At 42.1% G+C, this 17,994-nt stretch overlaps 1 protein-coding gene across 1 annotated transcript in view; it reads left to right on the forward strand.

Annotated features, from left to right (window-relative positions):
• Positions 1–634: 634 nt before the first annotated feature.
• WDR89 (WD repeat domain 89) overlaps positions 635–17,994 on the forward strand; it is a 40,708-nt gene continuing 23,348 nt past the window's right edge. Inside the window, 1 exon segment of the mRNA XM_073349897.1 lies at positions 635–747. The gene's annotated coding sequence lies outside the window, so the exon portion shown is untranslated.

The raw sequence follows: 17,994 nt of genomic DNA on the forward strand, positions 1-17,994 counted from the left end.
CAGTGTGGGTGCCAACTCTCCAGGATTGTCCTGGAATCTCCAGGAATTAAAAATTAATCTTTAATTAAAGATTACGTCTTGTGATGAAACCTCCAGGAATACGTTCAACCAAAATTAGTGACTGTACTTTGCAGCACTGCATGCCACAGCTGTACCTGGTGATGTGTCATTGTTCATAGTACCGCATGCCTGGGCTTTCCGTTGTGGCCTGTGCCTTGCCACTACTCATAGCATTGTACGCACCTAGTGGCCTGTGGCCTGTCTGTGTTCATAAGATCGCAGGCCTGGGCTGTCCATGATGAACTTGGGACTGTCACTGGCTCAGCACAGGATGTCAGGGCTGTACAGGTTGGCCAGTCTCTGTTCATAGTAGTGCAGCCCAGGGCATCGCTGGTCAAAGCAATGTACGCCTAGCCTGCAAGTAGGGTGACCAGGTGTCTGGTTTTCAACTGGAACAGCCGGTTGAAAAGGGATCGTGGCGGCTCCAGCCAGCGGCGTGCAGCAGGGCTGGCAGCCTCTGGGCCAGGCGCCCCCCCGGAAGCAGCTGACATGTCCCCCGTCCGGCTCCTTGCGCCGCTCTCGCCTGCAGGCACCGCCCTACCCCAGCTCCCATTGGCTGCGTTTCCCAGCCAATTGGAGTGCGGAGCCGGCGCTTGGGGCGGGAGCGGTACGTGGCGCCCCATGGCTGCCCCGCCGAGGAGCTGGATCTGTGGGTCACTTCAGGGGCGCAGTGCCGTGCCAGGGCAGGTAGGAACTAGCCGGCCTTCGCCCTGCAGCACCGCCCACGGGACTTTTAACGGCCCGGCTGGCAGTGCCGGCCGCAGCTGCCAGGGCCTGTCGCTGTCACAGCCTAGCACTGCACCCCGGTCTGTACATGGGCCTGTCGGGGGGTCCCGTGACTGCGTGGGGGCCCGGGTCGGGGTCTGTTCAGAGCACCGCCCCCCGCTCCGCTGCTGCCGCACGCCCCCTCAGCCCGGCAGCAGGTTCATCACGGCCAAGCCCCGCGCCCCCAGGGGTCGCCCCTACGTTCCGGGTACCCCGCTACGGGCGACGGGTGACGCTGCGGGCCTGGCCGCCCCGCCTATGGGGGAGGGGTCAGGCCGCCCCGCTCCGCCCACAGCCCAGTGAGGCTCCACCCCCCCCCCGCCAGCCTCCTTCCGGACCAATCCCACTGCCCGCGTTCCCGAGCTGATACCCAATCGTGAAAGCCGAAACTCAGCGCTAAAACAGCCAATGGACGGCGGGGCGGGGCGGGACTGAGGGCAGCAGCCGGCTCGGGTGAGCGGCGGATGCGGACGGGGTTGGGGTGAGGCGTGCAGCGTGCGCATGTCTGTGCGGGGCCTGGGAGAGAGGCAGGCGGCTCAGGGTGACGTCATTCCCTCGTGCCGGGCCCGTCGCGCGCGCGCGTGTGGGTCGGGGGGAGAGGCGGAGGAGGCTGCCGCAGGGAGTGGAACTGGTGTGTGAGAGGAGCGGGGGACTAGTTCGGGGGGAGGGCCATTGCGGGGAGTCAAAGGGCGCAGGGCCGGGGGAGGCTCTGTGGGTTCTGGGTCAGGGTCTGTCTGGGGGGAGGGATTCTGGGGTAGGGGCTGTGGGGGGGGGCAGGGTCTGGGGGGAGGGGTTCTGGGGCAGGGGCTGTGGGGGGGGCAGGGTCTGGGGAGAGGGATTCTGGGGTAGGGGCTGTGGGGGGGGCAGGGTCTGGGGAGAGGGGTTCTGGGGTAGGGGCTGTGGGGGGGGGGCAGGGTCTGGGGGGAGGGGTTCTGGGGTAGGGGCTGTGGGGGGGCAGGGTCTGGGGGGAGGGGTTTTGGGGCAGGGGCTGTGTTGGGGGGTAGGGTCTGGGGAGAGGGATTCTGGGGTAGGGGCTGGGTGGGGGGGCAGGGTCTGGGGGAGGGGTTCTGGGGCAGGGGCTGTGTAGGGGAGGGTTCTGGGGTAGGGGCTGTGGGGGGGCAGGGTCTGTGTGTGTGGGGGGTTCTGGGGTAGGGTGTGTAAAGGGGGGAGAAGTGTGTGTGGGGGGTTGTACAGTACATTTCAGGACCCTAGCAGTAAAAGACTGCTGAGTGCGTGCGCACTGGACCGTGCCCAGCTTGTGCTGACACCTTGACTTATGTTGAATAGTCCTTGGTGCTTCCATTCTCTCATCAGATGTAAATTACGGATATTACACATCTCTGCATAGAGCATACTCTTTTTGTTGTTGCCTAGAACGCCCCATGAGAAAAATATCTTGATTGCAACATGTACAAATTGAAGCTCAAGATTTTCTCGCATATGTATAGACACTGGCCAGCCTCTTGGTACCTTCCATATCCTGTTTGGTACAAGAGTATGATAGCAGTTTTTTGAGATTTCATTCCTGGCAGGTATTGAGAAATGCATTTAATCTCAGAGCTGTCTTGCTGAGGCTGCTTCCTGAAAATGAAAGATAATGCTGATCACCAACATCCCAGCCCTGGCTGGGATGATTTAACTGGGAATTGGTCCTGCTTCGAGCAGGGGGTTGGACTAGATGACCTTCTGGGGTCCCTTCAAACCCTGATATTCTATGATTCTATGATCTTTCTGCCAAACTAAGTTGAAACGGTTCTCATTTCTTTGGTTGTGATAACATCCATGTTGCTGATATCACACCAGTAAAAATGTGCTTCCTTTTATTCTCTCATATCATCAAGATCCCTAGATATTGAAGTGGGAGAAAAGCATGATTTAACTCTACAGTGCCACCAGTATCAAAACTTTCTTGTATGGTGTTCTGTTCCAGATTTCAGAAGTGGCACAAAATAGAAATAACTTGAGCATCGGTGAACTTTTAGTTTCCAAATGAATGTACAAGGAATAGCCCCTACTGCTGTTAACGGGGTTTTGATAATTTTTTATTTTTAAAATTGTGATTATGGTTTGACACACTATAGCTGTAAATACATATGTATCATACTGCTCTGACAAAGTCAATATGAAGCAAAGGCAGAACTGGCCTTAAATATGCTGTTCTATATATGAATGTAGGTTTTGGTGTATTTTATTCCCCTTGGCCCATTACTTCTGTTATGTGCAGTGAGTTTCTTTAGCAGTGCAAATAATATTTCACAAATATTTCTCAGATACATTTGTTCTGAGTGTAGCAGTGCATCAGATGAGATGGTCCAAAAGATTCTGGGGCATCATCAGTTTCCAGATGGTAAACTCTTCAGAGAAAGAACTGTCTTTTTGTTTGTGAAAGTGTACTAGATGCGTAAGGCACTATGGAAATAATATTAAACTTAGAACGCCATGAAAAGGACATGTTCTACTAGAGCTATATTTGAGATGTGAGACTTGCAGTTGAATTCCGATGCATGCTACTCAGTCCAACCCTCCATCAGTTCATGCTATACTTAATACCTAATAGGCTACATCTAGACCAGTAAAGATCCTGAAGTCCTGTTGGTATTTGCTGCTACAACTCTGTTATCTGTACATCGTATTTTAAACATTTAAAAAATTTGGTAGAAATTTCAGGAGGCAGGGGAGGGCAAAGATTGTACAGTCCAGCTATAGAATATTCCAACCATGTCAATAGTGCCTTGCTAGAAAGAATAGGGTTGAATGGCTAGTGGCTTTTCCTTCAGCAGTATTGATTAGTTAAAATTCCCCAAAAGTAGTTATGACTTACAGCAAAGTGAACTCTCATTCTGCATCAAACCATTTGATGAGAACACTTGAGCCATTTTCTGTTACAAATGGGCAACAATTATGGGAGAAATGTTAGAAGATGGTATATCTCTGAAGACACCTACATCATAGTGCATGCTGTTTGGCTGTTAGATAAAATCACATGCAGTAGCATATCATGCTACATACTGCAGCACATACTTCTCTAAAATATGAAACCAAGTGATCTATAACTCTACCACTAGACTTGATATGTGACTTTAAAAAAAAAATCCATATCAGCCTCTCATCTCTGACCAGTATATAATATTTTTCCATAGAATCCCTGCCTCATTCAATGCACAGAAAGGATGGTAGTCACTGAGGCCTGGCCTATGCTGGGGGGGGGGGAGTCGATCTAAGTTATGCAACTTCAGCTATGTGACTAACGTAGCTGAAGTCAACATACTTAGATCTACTTACTGTAGTGTCTTCACTACATTGCTGACTGCTGACACTCGCTGCTGACACTACGTTGCTGACTGCTGACACTCCCCCGTCGGTGGAGTACTTGAGAGTGCTCGGCAGTTGATATATTGCGTCTTCACTAGACGCGATAAATCAATCCCTGCTGGATTGATCGCTCTGGAGGTAAGTGTAGACATGCCCTAAGAGAGCAGCTATTCAATATTTCTTTTTATCCTAATCAATAAGTGTATAATCCCATGCCTTATTTACTGCAACATTCAAACTCTTCCTTGGATATAGAAGTATTAATTTCCTCATGGTCTTTTCTCTGGTGCCCATCACTGTAGTAGCTGATAATGCTTCACGAACATGAATTAATTTCTTCACAATATCCATGGGAAGTAAGGTGGTATGTATTTATTATCCCCATTTTACACATGGGGAGTGAAGTCCAAAATTGTCAAGGGTGATAAAAGTTTTATAGGCCTTTATATGTTCAGACCACAGGTCCTATTGAGTTGCAGCTGAGAATGCTAAGCACTTCTGAAAATGAATCCCCAGGTATCTCTATTGGGTACGCAGAAAATGAGGAACACAGTTAATGGCCATCTGTGAAAATTTTGGTTTATGTGACTTGCCCAGAATCTCACAGCTAACAGGAACTCTGTGATAGAGGCAGAGATAGAATCCAATTCTTCAGAGTGGTGGTTAAAGCAGCCTCATTTCCTGCATAATCCCCTGCCTCATTTGCTGCATAACTTCCTACCTCTGCAATAGATGAGGTAGGGGTCCTACAGATAAGTCTCTTTCATTATACAATCCTGTTCATTCCCTGAGTACTGTCCATCCTGTGCATTGAATGAAATGGGGTCTGTCACACCACTTCAGTTATCCTTCACCAGCATTGTGTTTTATTGTGATGGTCAAGCAGGCCACCCCCTGTAATACTATTTACATATATTTATCATCCCCCAGCCATCTGCCCACTTGCTTCTGGGGATGGGAACAGGACTAGCAACAGCCAGTTTTGACTATCTCTACCTTCCTCGGGCTTTCTGCTCTCCCCAGAGCTTTCTTCCTCTCAATTTATATATTCCCAGCTGCTAGGGTTCCTTCCCTCTGAAATGATCCCCTCAGCCATAGCTCAGTTAATTGGCCTCAATAAATGATGCTGGTGGGGATTTGAGTCTCAGGCTAAGTCAGCTCCTGACTCAGTACATACTTTCCAAAGGACCCTGTAACAGTATGATCATGTAATTAAAGACTGTCATAATGCCTAAGCAAAAGGGGGCCAAATTAACTTTGCGCAGGCAACCTTAATTCTGGCATTTCCTCACTTTTGCGTGTTCAATTTTGCAGCCATAACATTCTTTTTATATATATATATAAAATGTATAATACAAATTTCCTAAGTTTTAAAGAAAGCAAACTGAAAAAAACCAGAAACCATATTGACCACTATATGGGTCATGAATAGAATTGCAATCTTTAGACCCCCAGCACAGTCCTCTTGCCACATGAGCTAACTAACTGTAGCGGTAGTAGGCTGTTGTCCTCTGTGACCTAGCCAGTAGAGATTGATGAAAGACATACTTTCTTAGTCTGTTTCACAGCTATTTTCTACACATAAGGAGGAATGATGATTCTCAGGAATTCTGAGTTCAGTTCAAAGTTCAGGAGGAGAGTGTTTTCTGGTGGTTATTGATCTTTTTTTATATCCTGTGCTCCCAGTGTCAAAAACCGAGGTGAGGTTGAATTAAGCTAATCATTTACTGTTTCCACGTGTCAGATGTAGAGAAAGTAACACTAACGAATCGTCAGAGTAAGAGGGTGTTAGGTTATAAAATGACAAGATAATGCTTGTCAGCAATTTATCTTTGAGAATTTAGTTTTAATCTTAGATTTTCATTTTGTCATTTGACTTTTAACATATAGCACTTGCAGTTCATTTTTGTGGCCCATATTCAAGAAACATCGCTATCCACAAAATCACTTAAGCACCTGCTTAATTTGAACTCAGTAGAGCTCAAAGGTCAGGCTTGACAAAGCCCTGGCTGGGATGATTTAACTGGGAATTGGCCCTGCTTCGAGCAGGGGGTTGGACTAGATGACCTTCAGGGGTCCCTTCCAACCCTGATATTCTATGATTCTATGATTCAAACACAAGTGCTTTCATGAACTGGGTCCTATAATGGAATATATACATTATATTGCAACAGAAATATCATGGAAGCTAGTTAAGTGACAAGGCATTTTAATGTACTAGCCTTTCACTTTTTTAGACATTAGTTTGATCACCAGGAAAACCAGTTCTTCAGGGACAGTTTTCCACATCACTAAACATAACTTGAAGTCTTCTCAAAACATGAATGACAGAATACTGGAATAGCTTGGATGCACTACGGTGCTGTCGAAACAATGTGGCCCAGATCCTCAAAGGTATTTGAGGATCTCGGCTCATGTTAAGTTTTGTCTAGGAACTGCATGTGCTTTGTTTAGTTCTAGCCAATGCCGTCACAATCTCTATCAGTGACATTAAAATGCACTAAACTAGACAATCCTATGCAATGTCTGGTTATTACTATGCCATCATTGTTTGAATGACTGTAGTCATAGTTTAGAGTTTGGTTCAGTTACTACTTGGAATAAACTCTTATTTGTAAATGTTTGGGGGAGATCTATATTTTCTTTTTGTTTTACTTAGATTGTATTTTACTGTAATCTGCTGTTGCTTCTACTTGGTTCTGTAGTGAAGTACTGTAGGATCTCAACTATCCGAACACTAGAATTATTCATATAATTAGAAGTCAATTTAAAGAAAAATACTGTAACAAAATGTTCAATAAAGGTTCCTCTTCTCCATCATTTGCTGAAACCCTTCATGGTTTATTTTTTATTTGGCCTTAGCAGCACTTTCCTTTGACATGTAAAGTCTTAAAGTTTTCTTTTATACTTCTGTAGTGTCTGTAATTGTGAACACCCATCTCCTTCCCCCATACAGCCAGAACTATCACACTCTTCTTGTTTCCAGATCTGTCCGTTATTGCCAAAATCTCTTGCACAGCTTTTCAACAAGAATTAATAAATACAAATGAATAAGTGCCTTATAACTGGTAAGCAATTAACAAATTGGTAAAGTGACCTCATAAAGTCATAGATTCTAAGGCCCGAAAGGAACATTACGATCATCCAGTCTGACCTTCTATATAACACAGGCCATAGAGCTTCCCAAGAATAATTCTTAGTGTATATTTTTTAGAAAAATATCCTCTCTTGATTTAAAAATTGGCAGTGACGGAGAATCCACCAGAATCCTTTGGAAACTGTTCTGATGGTTAATTACTCTCACCCTTAAACATTTACATTTTATTTCCAATCTGAATTTGTCTAGCTTCAACTTCCAGCCATTGGATTGTATTATAACTTTCTCTGCTAGATTGAAGAGCCCATTATTAAATATTTTTCATCATGTAAATATATGTAGATTTTAATCAAGTCACCCCTCAACCTTTTCTTCGTTAGACTCAAGGAGCTCAATCTATTTAGCATATCTCTATAAGGTATGTTTTCTAATCCATTAATCATTCTTGTGGCTCTTTTCTGAACCCTCTCCAATTTATAAACATCCTTTTTGAATTGTGTGTCCTAGACTGCACACGGTTTTACAGCAGGGTCTCACCAGTGCCAACTATGGAGTTAAAATAACCTCTCTACTCCTAGTCAGAATTCCCCTGTTTATGCATCAGCTCTTTTGGCCATAGTGTCACACTTGGAGCTGATGATCAGCTGATTATCCATCACAACCCCCAAATCTTTTTCAGAGTCATTGCTTCCCAGAATAGAATCCCCCATCCTGTAAGTATGGCCTGCACTCTTTGTTCCTAGATGTATACATTTACTCTGTTAAAACACATTGTTTGCTTGTGCCCGGTTAACCAAGCAATCCAGATCACTCTGTATCAGTCACTTGTCCCCTTCATTATTTATAACTCCTCCGAATAAACTAAAATTGGAAAATTGTTTTCTAGACAGGGAGATGTGTTGGCTGTTCCTCAGATAGGCAGGTTCAGCTACTAGTGATTTTGGATAATCAGGGAGCCTAATCTAATAAGCATGAGGTTATGTCTGTTGTTATGGAAGTGATGGAGACAGTAGAAATTAGCATTATGATTTTCTTACAGGATCTGAAAGGACAAGCAGATGGGTTATGAAAGTACTAACACTTGTTCAAAAAACACACGTCTATTACTAGCAAACCTGATAAAAATTCTTCAAAACTTGTATTAGGTAAGTGGATTTGTTTTAGTTTATGTAGTTTCCACAATTAGTGTATGGTATGCACCAACCCCAGAGGGAGAATAATGGATTTAAGACAAAATCAGTTGAGCAGCTGAACAGATAGGATGCGTGTTATGTAATTGCATCATGCTTTGGGAACTCCGTTGGGGCCCAAAATTCTAGTGCTATATTAATTTGAGAAGAGGTAGTGTCTCAGCATGACATCTGTTGTGGAGTGTGGTGCAGACTTTGACACTTGCTGGATGTTTGAAGAGCAAACACAGGTATGTGTTGTGTGACAAGTGACTTGACTTCTGTGTTTGGAGATAGTGACGCCCGTCCTCAGATTTGGAATTGTTGTCTTGTTAATGCCAACCCTAAATGTTTACAACTCTTGATTCAGGCCCTCCAGAAAAGCAAGAGAGTAGCATAAAAATCATGAGATTTTAAAAAAAATGGTGTGCTGTTTATTTGCATTCCAATTTCTGAACTTTTAGGGTATACTGGGGTCATGTTTTCAAGCTTTGTGTCACAACAATGAGGGCCAGAAACTTACTTTTTTAATGAAAGCTGAGATTCTATGTAATCCCTTGATTCCAAGAATTGAGCCTCTAAGAAAAACAATAAATTTGGTGAGATCCGTGATGAAATTGTGAGAGTTGGCAATGCTGTTGTCAGAAATGTTTAAAACTTCATTTAAGTCTTCATTGTAATGCCAAAAACAGAAGATAATTTTTCATTTACCTAAATACAGTAATGTGTGCTGGTAAAATAGTGAGGAGATTAGAATTGCATGACTGTCCAAAGGTAGTTCTTCACATGTTCTTGTAATGATTAGATAATTCGGTATTACTTCGATCAAATTACTGTATTAAGCTTCTTTAAAAGCTTTGATTCTCTAGTTTCGTCAGGATGGTGTTTCAAATATTCATTGACTGATGGTCAGTTAGTGACACCAAGTGGATTTATTAGGGAATAACATGTTCCATTGATGAGACGTGCTGAGACATCTTCTTTGTGCATGTAATGAAGGCATCAGTGGGAACGCCAGTTAAGGTTGAATTGAGATGTACACTTAGTTCAGGACTAAAATCCTTATGCTTCACACTTCAGTGAGTAAAAATAGTTTTCAAATTTGGCAGAGGACAGTTGAATTTTCTATGTAGAAATAATTTTCTTTGCAGAAGAGACATTTAATAATTCTCTCTTTTTCAAATTTTGCCCTGACAATCTTGCAGGTTTTTGGGGGTGGGGGAGGCAGGCAGAGTCAGTATTTAGGGAGGGCAGGAGGACACCACCCCTTTTCCCCCACGTTTCATACCATATTATAATTTTACGAACAATACACATATCTAAAATATGATGTTTGTGCAGTCGCATTCTTTTTGCTGATTTTCCCAGCCTGTTCCTACAAATCCCATAATCCACAGCCACCACCTCATGGTGCTCTTCACTTCAGTGGGAAGTGTATTAACGCATGGCATCACTTCTTGTGTTGAAACAGTCCTGTGTCTACATACACGTTGGTGGAGGTTGGAAGAATTCTGCTTTTTAGACATGGCGTTCCATCCTTTCTGGTAAGTATGTTTTTTTTCAACGACGTGTCATTATTTGGTCTCTTTGATTAAAAAAATAATCCATTTAAGTTGTGCACATCATATTCAGTTGATTCTTTAGTCCATCACTTCAATATTCACTGAAGTTCACAGACAGGCTTCAGGCAGAGTCTGCTTCATTTTATAACATAATACCTTGTTTATTTGAATTACATGAAGAGTAAGAGTAAGAAAACTCTCAACGCATAGTGTGCCTATGTTCTAACTCATGTTCTTACAATGTAAACACTTGTTGCTCTGACAGCCTGAAAACACACACACATAATAATAGGCCAGCGATTTTTAAAAATTATTATTATAGTTTTAACTAGTTTAGGGAATTGTTTTGTTGTTCTTGGTACTTCCTGTCAAAATGTGCAATGCATATATATTCTCTGTAATTTTATTCTTTCAGAGTTTAAGGATTACAGTACTGTTCTGTTAGTTTTTCTACAGGTCTGTGTATTTCATAATTTTCTCTCTTATGCTTGGTTTCAGAGTAACAGCCGTGTTAGTCTGTATTTGCAAAAAGAAAAGGAGTACTTGTGGCACCTTAGAGACTAACCAATTTATTTGAGCATAAGCTTTCGTGAGCTACAGCTCACTTCATCGGATGCTTATGCTTATGCTTAAATTTAATTCTTTGAGTAGTGAATTCTAAAATGTCTAACCTGCCCTGGCTGGAGTAATTATCATTATTACGCTTATTACCATCTTCTGCTTTGTCATTCATTATTTAAAGTGATACAATCAAATAGTAGTAGCCTTCTAGAATGTAAACTTAGCTTGTACTCACCTTAGCAGTGCCAGTTTCAAGAAAAAAAATAAAGCAACTATCTAATATTGATGAGTGTCATTAACATTAGTGAAATACCTAAGTTTAGACGCTGTGCAGATGAAGGTTGCTTATTTTCAAATTGCATTTTTAATTGTATCTGTAAAATAACTTAAAATTTGAAAGAAATAAGTATGGTCCCAAGTCTGATACTAATAGTAATGATGGAGTCAAATGTTAGTGAGTCATGTACATGATTGTGACGGGTAAATGTAAATGCCAAAATAATTAGAAAAATAAATCCCTGTTCTTAATGAAAGAGAAAAAAAAAAAACAACTAAATCGCATATGTTAAAATACATTTTTAGTGGAGTGAAAAACAATTGACTAATCGGAGGTTCTCAAACTGTGGGTCGGGACCCCAGAGTGGGTCACAACCCCATTTTAATAGGGTTGTCAGGGATGGTGTTAGACTTGCAGAGGCCCAGGGCCGAAGCCTGAGCCCCACTGTTCTGGTCGAAGCCAAAGCCTGAGGGGCTTCAGCCCTGGGCAGTGGGGCTCAGGCTTCAGCTTCAGCCCTGGACAGCGGGGCTCAGGTTACAGGCCCCCTGCCTGGAGCTGAAGCCCTTGGGCTTCGGCTTTGGCCCCCTTCTCACTCATCCGCTACACAGGATGGTGGGGCTCGAGCTTTTGCCCCCCTGTCTGGGGTGGTGGAGCTCAGGTGGGCTCAGGCTTTGGTCCCTCCTCTTGGAGTTATATAGTAATTTTTGTTCTCAGAAGGGGGTCGCTGTGCAATGAAGTTTGAGAACTGCTGGAGTAGATAATGGCAATAACACAGTGTGTGTGTGTGTGTGTGTCAGAGAGCCAGAGTTATTGCTTCAGTGTGTGATATCCTGTTCCCTGAAGCATACCTCCATGAAGAGTTCCTTGTTGAATTCTGTGTATATGCGTGGATGACTTTTTTTTTTTTTTTAAAAAGCAGGGTTATCTAACAGTGCTAAGCAGACACCTGTCATGCTTTATATAGTGTTTGATTTGACTGACCATTTTTTCCTTTGGTTTCTTCAGTTTTATTTTGCAGAATGATTTGTTTTCACCACTAATACACTCACTAACATCTGATTCACTTGTACTGCCATAAACCAAATCAGAGTAGGAAGCAGCAATCATTTCCAAGCCTTTCATGTAATTGGGGGGAAAGAAAAAGGGAAAAAAATACTGTTTTATTTTTTGCTTCATAGTGTTTCATACGTCTTTGTTTCATTTATTGCACAAGTATTCACTGCCTCATTGAAAGGCATTGTTGTGTTGCCTTTAAATAATATTTAATTTAATAAAAATAAAAGAATAGTGTAGATTTTATTTTATTACTATTTTTGTATGTTTAAAAGCTGATGTAAAAAAAAAAAATCCCATGTACAGTGGCACTTCTACCACCACAGCAGAGGAATATTTTATCATTTTTTAAAAGAAAGGCCCCTGGCTATGAAAACTGTGACAGTGAAGAACCATCCTTTAGGAAGCATTTGCGCAGATCATTTTCAAGTAGCATTGTTCTGCACTCAGCACAGAAAAACAAACAGGATAATGATCCTTGTGCCAATATATCAGTGGCTACCAACTACATATCTCAGGATGTCCTGTGTGCTCTGACATCACCTGCGGGGTAGAAGGTTTTGTTAAACAGAGTTTACCTGTTCATGACAGGAAAAACAACAACATCTCCATAGCTTATTTCATTGCACAAAGAGGAACAACCGATACAGCCTAAGGTTGACATTTCAACTGTAGTTGGTTTTCTTTGTACCCCTTTATTGAATACTCAGTTGTAGAGGATTCTGTTTTTGCTTTCCATGGCATCACTTTACTACTCAAAGCACAATTGGACCAGGAGAACAATGCAACAACAGAACATTCATTGAGTGTAGCTTTAAGAAATGGGAAGATTTTCATAGTTTGTTAAAACAACATCCATTCAGTTCCAGGCATACGGCAGTTTTCATCTCATGGCAAAACTACTTGAAACTTAGGAGCAGCAGTTCAAAAAGTGTTGCAGATCAACTTGTTTCCAGTCGTCAGGCTTCCATAGCTGAAAATTGCCAGTATGTTGAAACACTCTTAAAGGTATCCATGCTCTGCATGGTATTGCTTTTCCACAGCATGATGAAATACCTAACTCTAGCAATCAAGGCAATTTCATGGAAATTCTTGAGCTGGTTGCTTCAACTCAGCCCAGCCTTTTGAATAGACTAAGAAGCAAGTATGGACACTGTGATCCAGTGTGTCTGGGGCAATCCTTACTGGAAATGCCATGGTCAGGGCAGGCTGCAAAAGGGAGAGCAGATACTCCCAAGACTGGTGGGTAACTCTGAAGTTAAACTCCCCAACCAGTCACAAATTGTGCTCCTGATCCCCTACACTGGTTACTGAGAAGCTGAAAAAGGAAATCACACAGCCCCCTTTATTGCATTCCAGTTCTCTGGCTCCAAGTCAGCACATACGTCCAGTACAGTAAGAAATTATTTAAACTCTGTTCACATATACAAAATATTCTTCTGACCCCAAAGGGTCAGCCACGTTACCAGGTCAGTATAAGTTTGGATCTTACTCAAAATACCACACTGCCAGCCAATCCGTTGCTATCTAAAACTAAAGGTTTATTATAAAGAAGAAAGAACAAGAAGAGAGATGTTAAATGGTAAAGCAGTCACATACGTACAAAGATTCAAAGTCCACGTATCAGGCTCCTAGCAGTATTGGTGAGTTTACTGGCTTGAATGTCCCTCTGGAACTCATCCACCGCTTGGATGGGTCATTCAGTCCTTTGTTCAGAGCTTCATTTGTAGAAAGATTACTCCAGAGGTAAGAAGCAGGAATGAAGACAAAATGGAGAAGATGCAGCTGCCTTTTATAGTCTGTTGCCATGCAACTTGTGCTTCCTTTGTTCCAAAGGCAAGCTCCCCAGCACATGGCCTGGAAGCCTTAGAGTTCTATCCATATGCATGCCCCTGCATGCCTTGCTGAGTCATAAGGTGTAGCCCTTGACCCTTTCAGTGGGTTAATTGTACCATTGATACTCCTTGATGAGCTGTCAAACAGGCTAAGCAGTGCTGATGCCAGACTGTCAGGGGATGTCACCCAGAAGCATAGCACAAGTTTGAAATACAGACATACATACATATCTATAACTCATAATACAAAGGTGATACAAACATATAAACAAGATTTATTATACTTGGCAAATTATAACATTTTTTCAGATATCTTGCATGGCATATCTTGCACAACTCATTACAATTTTACAATATTGGTGTTCATAATATCCTAAAGTGTCCCCCAAATTCCATACAGTGTCACAGACACTGTACCTCTCACCAGTACCAGAATGATTTAATATATTCTGCAGCAGAAGCCCTGAGAGAAAGCATTGTTGAAGAGGTTGGACATGTCAAGTATTTTTCTGTCCTTGTTGATGAAACTAAAGATGCATCAAAAAAAAAAAAGAGGAGCTGTGTCTCCTTTTACACTTCTATCGAAAAGGAATAATTCAGGAAAGAATTCTGGGCTGCTTCCACATGGAAAATCTAAATGCTGAATCCTTTTTAAAAATGATTATTGAAGAACTACAGTATTTGAAGCTTGATATTAATTACATTGTTGCTCAGTGCTATGATGGAGCTTCTATCTGGGTGGGCAGTACAAGCTCAAATTCAGGAAAGGATTATGCCTGCCATTTATGTGCACTGCCGTGCTTGCAGGCTTAATCTTGTCATTGCAGATACATATTCCAGCATCACCCAGTATCAGGAAGTCTTTGCATTTGCCAAGGAACTGTACATCTTTAGCAGTAGTTACAAGCACCATGAACTGTTTAAGGCATAGCAGGAGCTAGGCCAGAAGGTACTCGAGCTAGGTACAGTATGTGAAACTCGCTGGTCATACCAGCATGACTCCCTCTGAAAACTGCATGTAAGTTATGGCACTGTAGTGGAAACACTGGAAGCCATTTCAGTTCAGAGAGCTGATGGACCATCAGTTAGCTCTGCAAAGGACTTGATGGTAAGGCTAAAGAGCTATTCCTTTCTGTTGAAGCTCTTGGTTTTGGAAAGAATATTCAAAATTTTGAATAGTGCTTTAGAAGAACTGCAGAATAAAAAACTGAATTTATCAAGTGCCATGGATTTAGTAGCAAGCAATGTTGCTATTCAAGAAATAAGAACATCTGAAAAACTATGTGATGAAGCGGAGATCATTGCCAAGGAACTTGAAACTGTTAGTCCGGATCAGGCAACTGGAACTTTTGATCAGCACAGAAATACAAAAAATAGCAAGAAGACCTAACAAAGTATCCTACAAGCTGGCCTTGTTATTTGTTTCTAGTACACTGAGTGAGTCATTGACACATGATGTTTCCAAGAGCACTCAAAATCTATAAAATCTGATTTCTACAATCCTGTTCTGAACAGAATTCTTGCTGAGCTTGATAGAGGATTCACCTTCAACTCCAGTTTGCTTTCTGCACTGACTGCTTGTGACCGGAAAAGTGAAAATTTTCTTGATTGTGAGAAATTGAAAATAATGGCAGATCAGTATGGATCAACAGGCACCAATTTTTGTGATCTGGATGCAGAAGTAGAAATTGCTAAGAAGCACATTGCACCAAAAAAATTTACTTCAATTTCTGAATTCTGGAATGTTCTCAATGACACACCAACGGGTTACCAGTCTTTGCTGTCTAATGTAGATATTATGTTGAGACTTCCAGTCTCTACAGCATCACGTGAAAGGTACTTCTCTGTGCTCAAGAGTAAAGGACTATTTAAGATCCACAATGGGAGATGAATGCTTAAGTGAGTTGGTAATTTTAGTCTGGAATGTGAAGCTTCAAAACACCTGGATATCAACAAGGCCATTAACAATTTTGCCAAGATGAGACCATGGCATTATCCATTGTATTAGCTCATATCTGGAGTGGTTTTAATTGTTTTTAATAATTTATTTACCTCTAAACTTTCCTGGAATAAACTCTCTCTCTCATTCTCCTCTTCATAATTTGAACATAAGACATTAAAAAAAAACAGTTGTAGGGGCAAGCAGATTTTATTTATTTTTATTTATCTCTACTAAAGATAGCATACAAAGTATCAAACTTGTGTTTCTGATATCTGTTGTAAGGCTCCAAAACTGTTACCTCAGGGTTTGGGATTGGGAACATTTGCTAGATTGACATATAAACTTAAAATATAGTTTCAATTAGTGTTTGTGTATATATTTTTTCTTTCTTTATATAGGAATTAGATACAGTGCTCCTGTCAGATAATTTCTAAATTGTTATCTGCAAAAAAGCTAGAGTTTTCAGGTGCCTAAGTAGCCCCTGAAATCATGGTTAAATCTGCGCCCCCCCACCCTCAATCTGAAGTGGCATCCCTGGATGCAATGGCTTCCTATAGGTAAATAACTGGTGTGTGTGTGTGTGTGTACCCCTACCTTAGACACATACTGCTTTTGAAATCGTAATTTAGTCAGTTATTCTCCCCATTCATCATAAACAATTTGATCTCTGCCAAAAAGAGACAATGGAATTGTTCAGATCTGTCAGCTGTTTCCCAACTTGACAGCCTCCTTCATTGTGGAGTGTTAGCTAGATTTGTTGGCCCAAATTGCTGTAACCACCTCTTCTCCGGGACACTCTCATTATTAGAGACTGAAGTAGTGGGAGGGGGCTGGTGAAAAGGAAGGGGTTTAGCTAAACTGTGCTGACAAAACAAGGTTGCACCTTCATTTAAAAAAAAGAGGGCACGGTCTGGATTTGACAAGCCTTTTGTGGTTTTCCATTGCCAGAAATATGCTGCACTCCTCTGTAGGAGAAGAATCACAATGGACTCGTTGCCGAATACCATGCAGCTCAGCAGTTTTGGGAACTAGCAGGAAGTTAATGCATCTTTTGCAGGGGATGGGGAAAGAGCTGGAATGTGGGGGAGCATGGAGGTGTGTAGCACTTGTTACGGCTTGCCAGGAAGAAGGGCCTCTGTGTTGCTAATCATTGTAGTCTGCGGGCAGAGAAGGCAGGAAAAGCTTTAATCCTTATCCGCCTTTTTGCTTCTCCTCCTGTACGAAGCCCCACTCACCTCATTACCTGAGCTCCTCAAACTCCGATATCATCTTTATATCCCACTCCTGCTTATATACTTACAACTTGCAATCCCTGCTACCCTGGGACATCACCACACAACCTCTCTGCTGCCCTCCCCATTCCCAAGCCTCTACTTTCTCTATCTCCACCAAGATTACTACCTATGCTGTGTTGTCTGCTACCCCCTCCCCCACACTTACTTAAAGCTAAAAGGGAATTCACAACACACAACTCTTAATAACTTAGTCACTCAAATAATAGTAATAACTAATGAATTTCCAGTCAACGCAATCAGTAAAATAAACCCAGACTCTTCAACAATGTGACAAACTTCCTTTCACTTGTGATACAAATTCACTTGCATTCAGTTGGTTAAAATGTACTCAGATTCTGACCTTGGGGAGATTATTATTTTATTGAAAGACATACTGTCAGTTTGAAAGTGTGTAATGTGTTAAGACCTTAAAAAAATGTGAGGTCATAATTATGATTCATACATTTTAAAGCCAGAAGGGGACTATGTGGTCTTCTAATCTGACCTCCTTTATAACACAGACCATAGAATTTCAACAGTAATTCCTGGATCAAGCCCATAACTTCTGGTGGAGTTGCAGAATATGTTATGAAGGATATCCAATCTTGATTTAAAGACTTCGAATGATGGATAATCCATGACATCCCTAGAAAAGCTGTTCCAGTGATTAATTATCCTTATGTTAAAAATTTGAACCTTATTTCTAGTCTGAATTTGTCTAGCTTCAGCTTCCAGAGATTAGATTTTGTTATGCCTTTGTCCATTAAAGAATCTTCTACTGTTAAAAATTTTGTCCACTTAGGTATTTACAGACTTTGATGACATCATCTCTTAATCTTCTGTTAGATAAACCAAGTAGATTAAACTCCTTACATCTCTCACTGTAAGGCAGGTTTTTCAGATATCAGATAATTGAACTTGCATGTCTGAGTGAGATTTGTTGTGTGTGTATAATGCATATAATCAGGGCCGGCTCTAGGCATCAGCAAAACAAGCAGGTGCTTGGGGCGCCACATTTCTAGGGGCGGCATTCTGGTGCCGGCCATGCCGCCCCTAGAAATGTGCCCCTGCCTTGCTTCCGCCTGCT

This window comes from Lepidochelys kempii, chromosome 6 (genome assembly GCF_965140265.1).
Source record: "Lepidochelys kempii isolate rLepKem1 chromosome 6, rLepKem1.hap2, whole genome shotgun sequence".
Classification (NCBI taxonomy): domain Eukaryota; kingdom Metazoa; phylum Chordata; order Testudines; family Cheloniidae; genus Lepidochelys; species Lepidochelys kempii.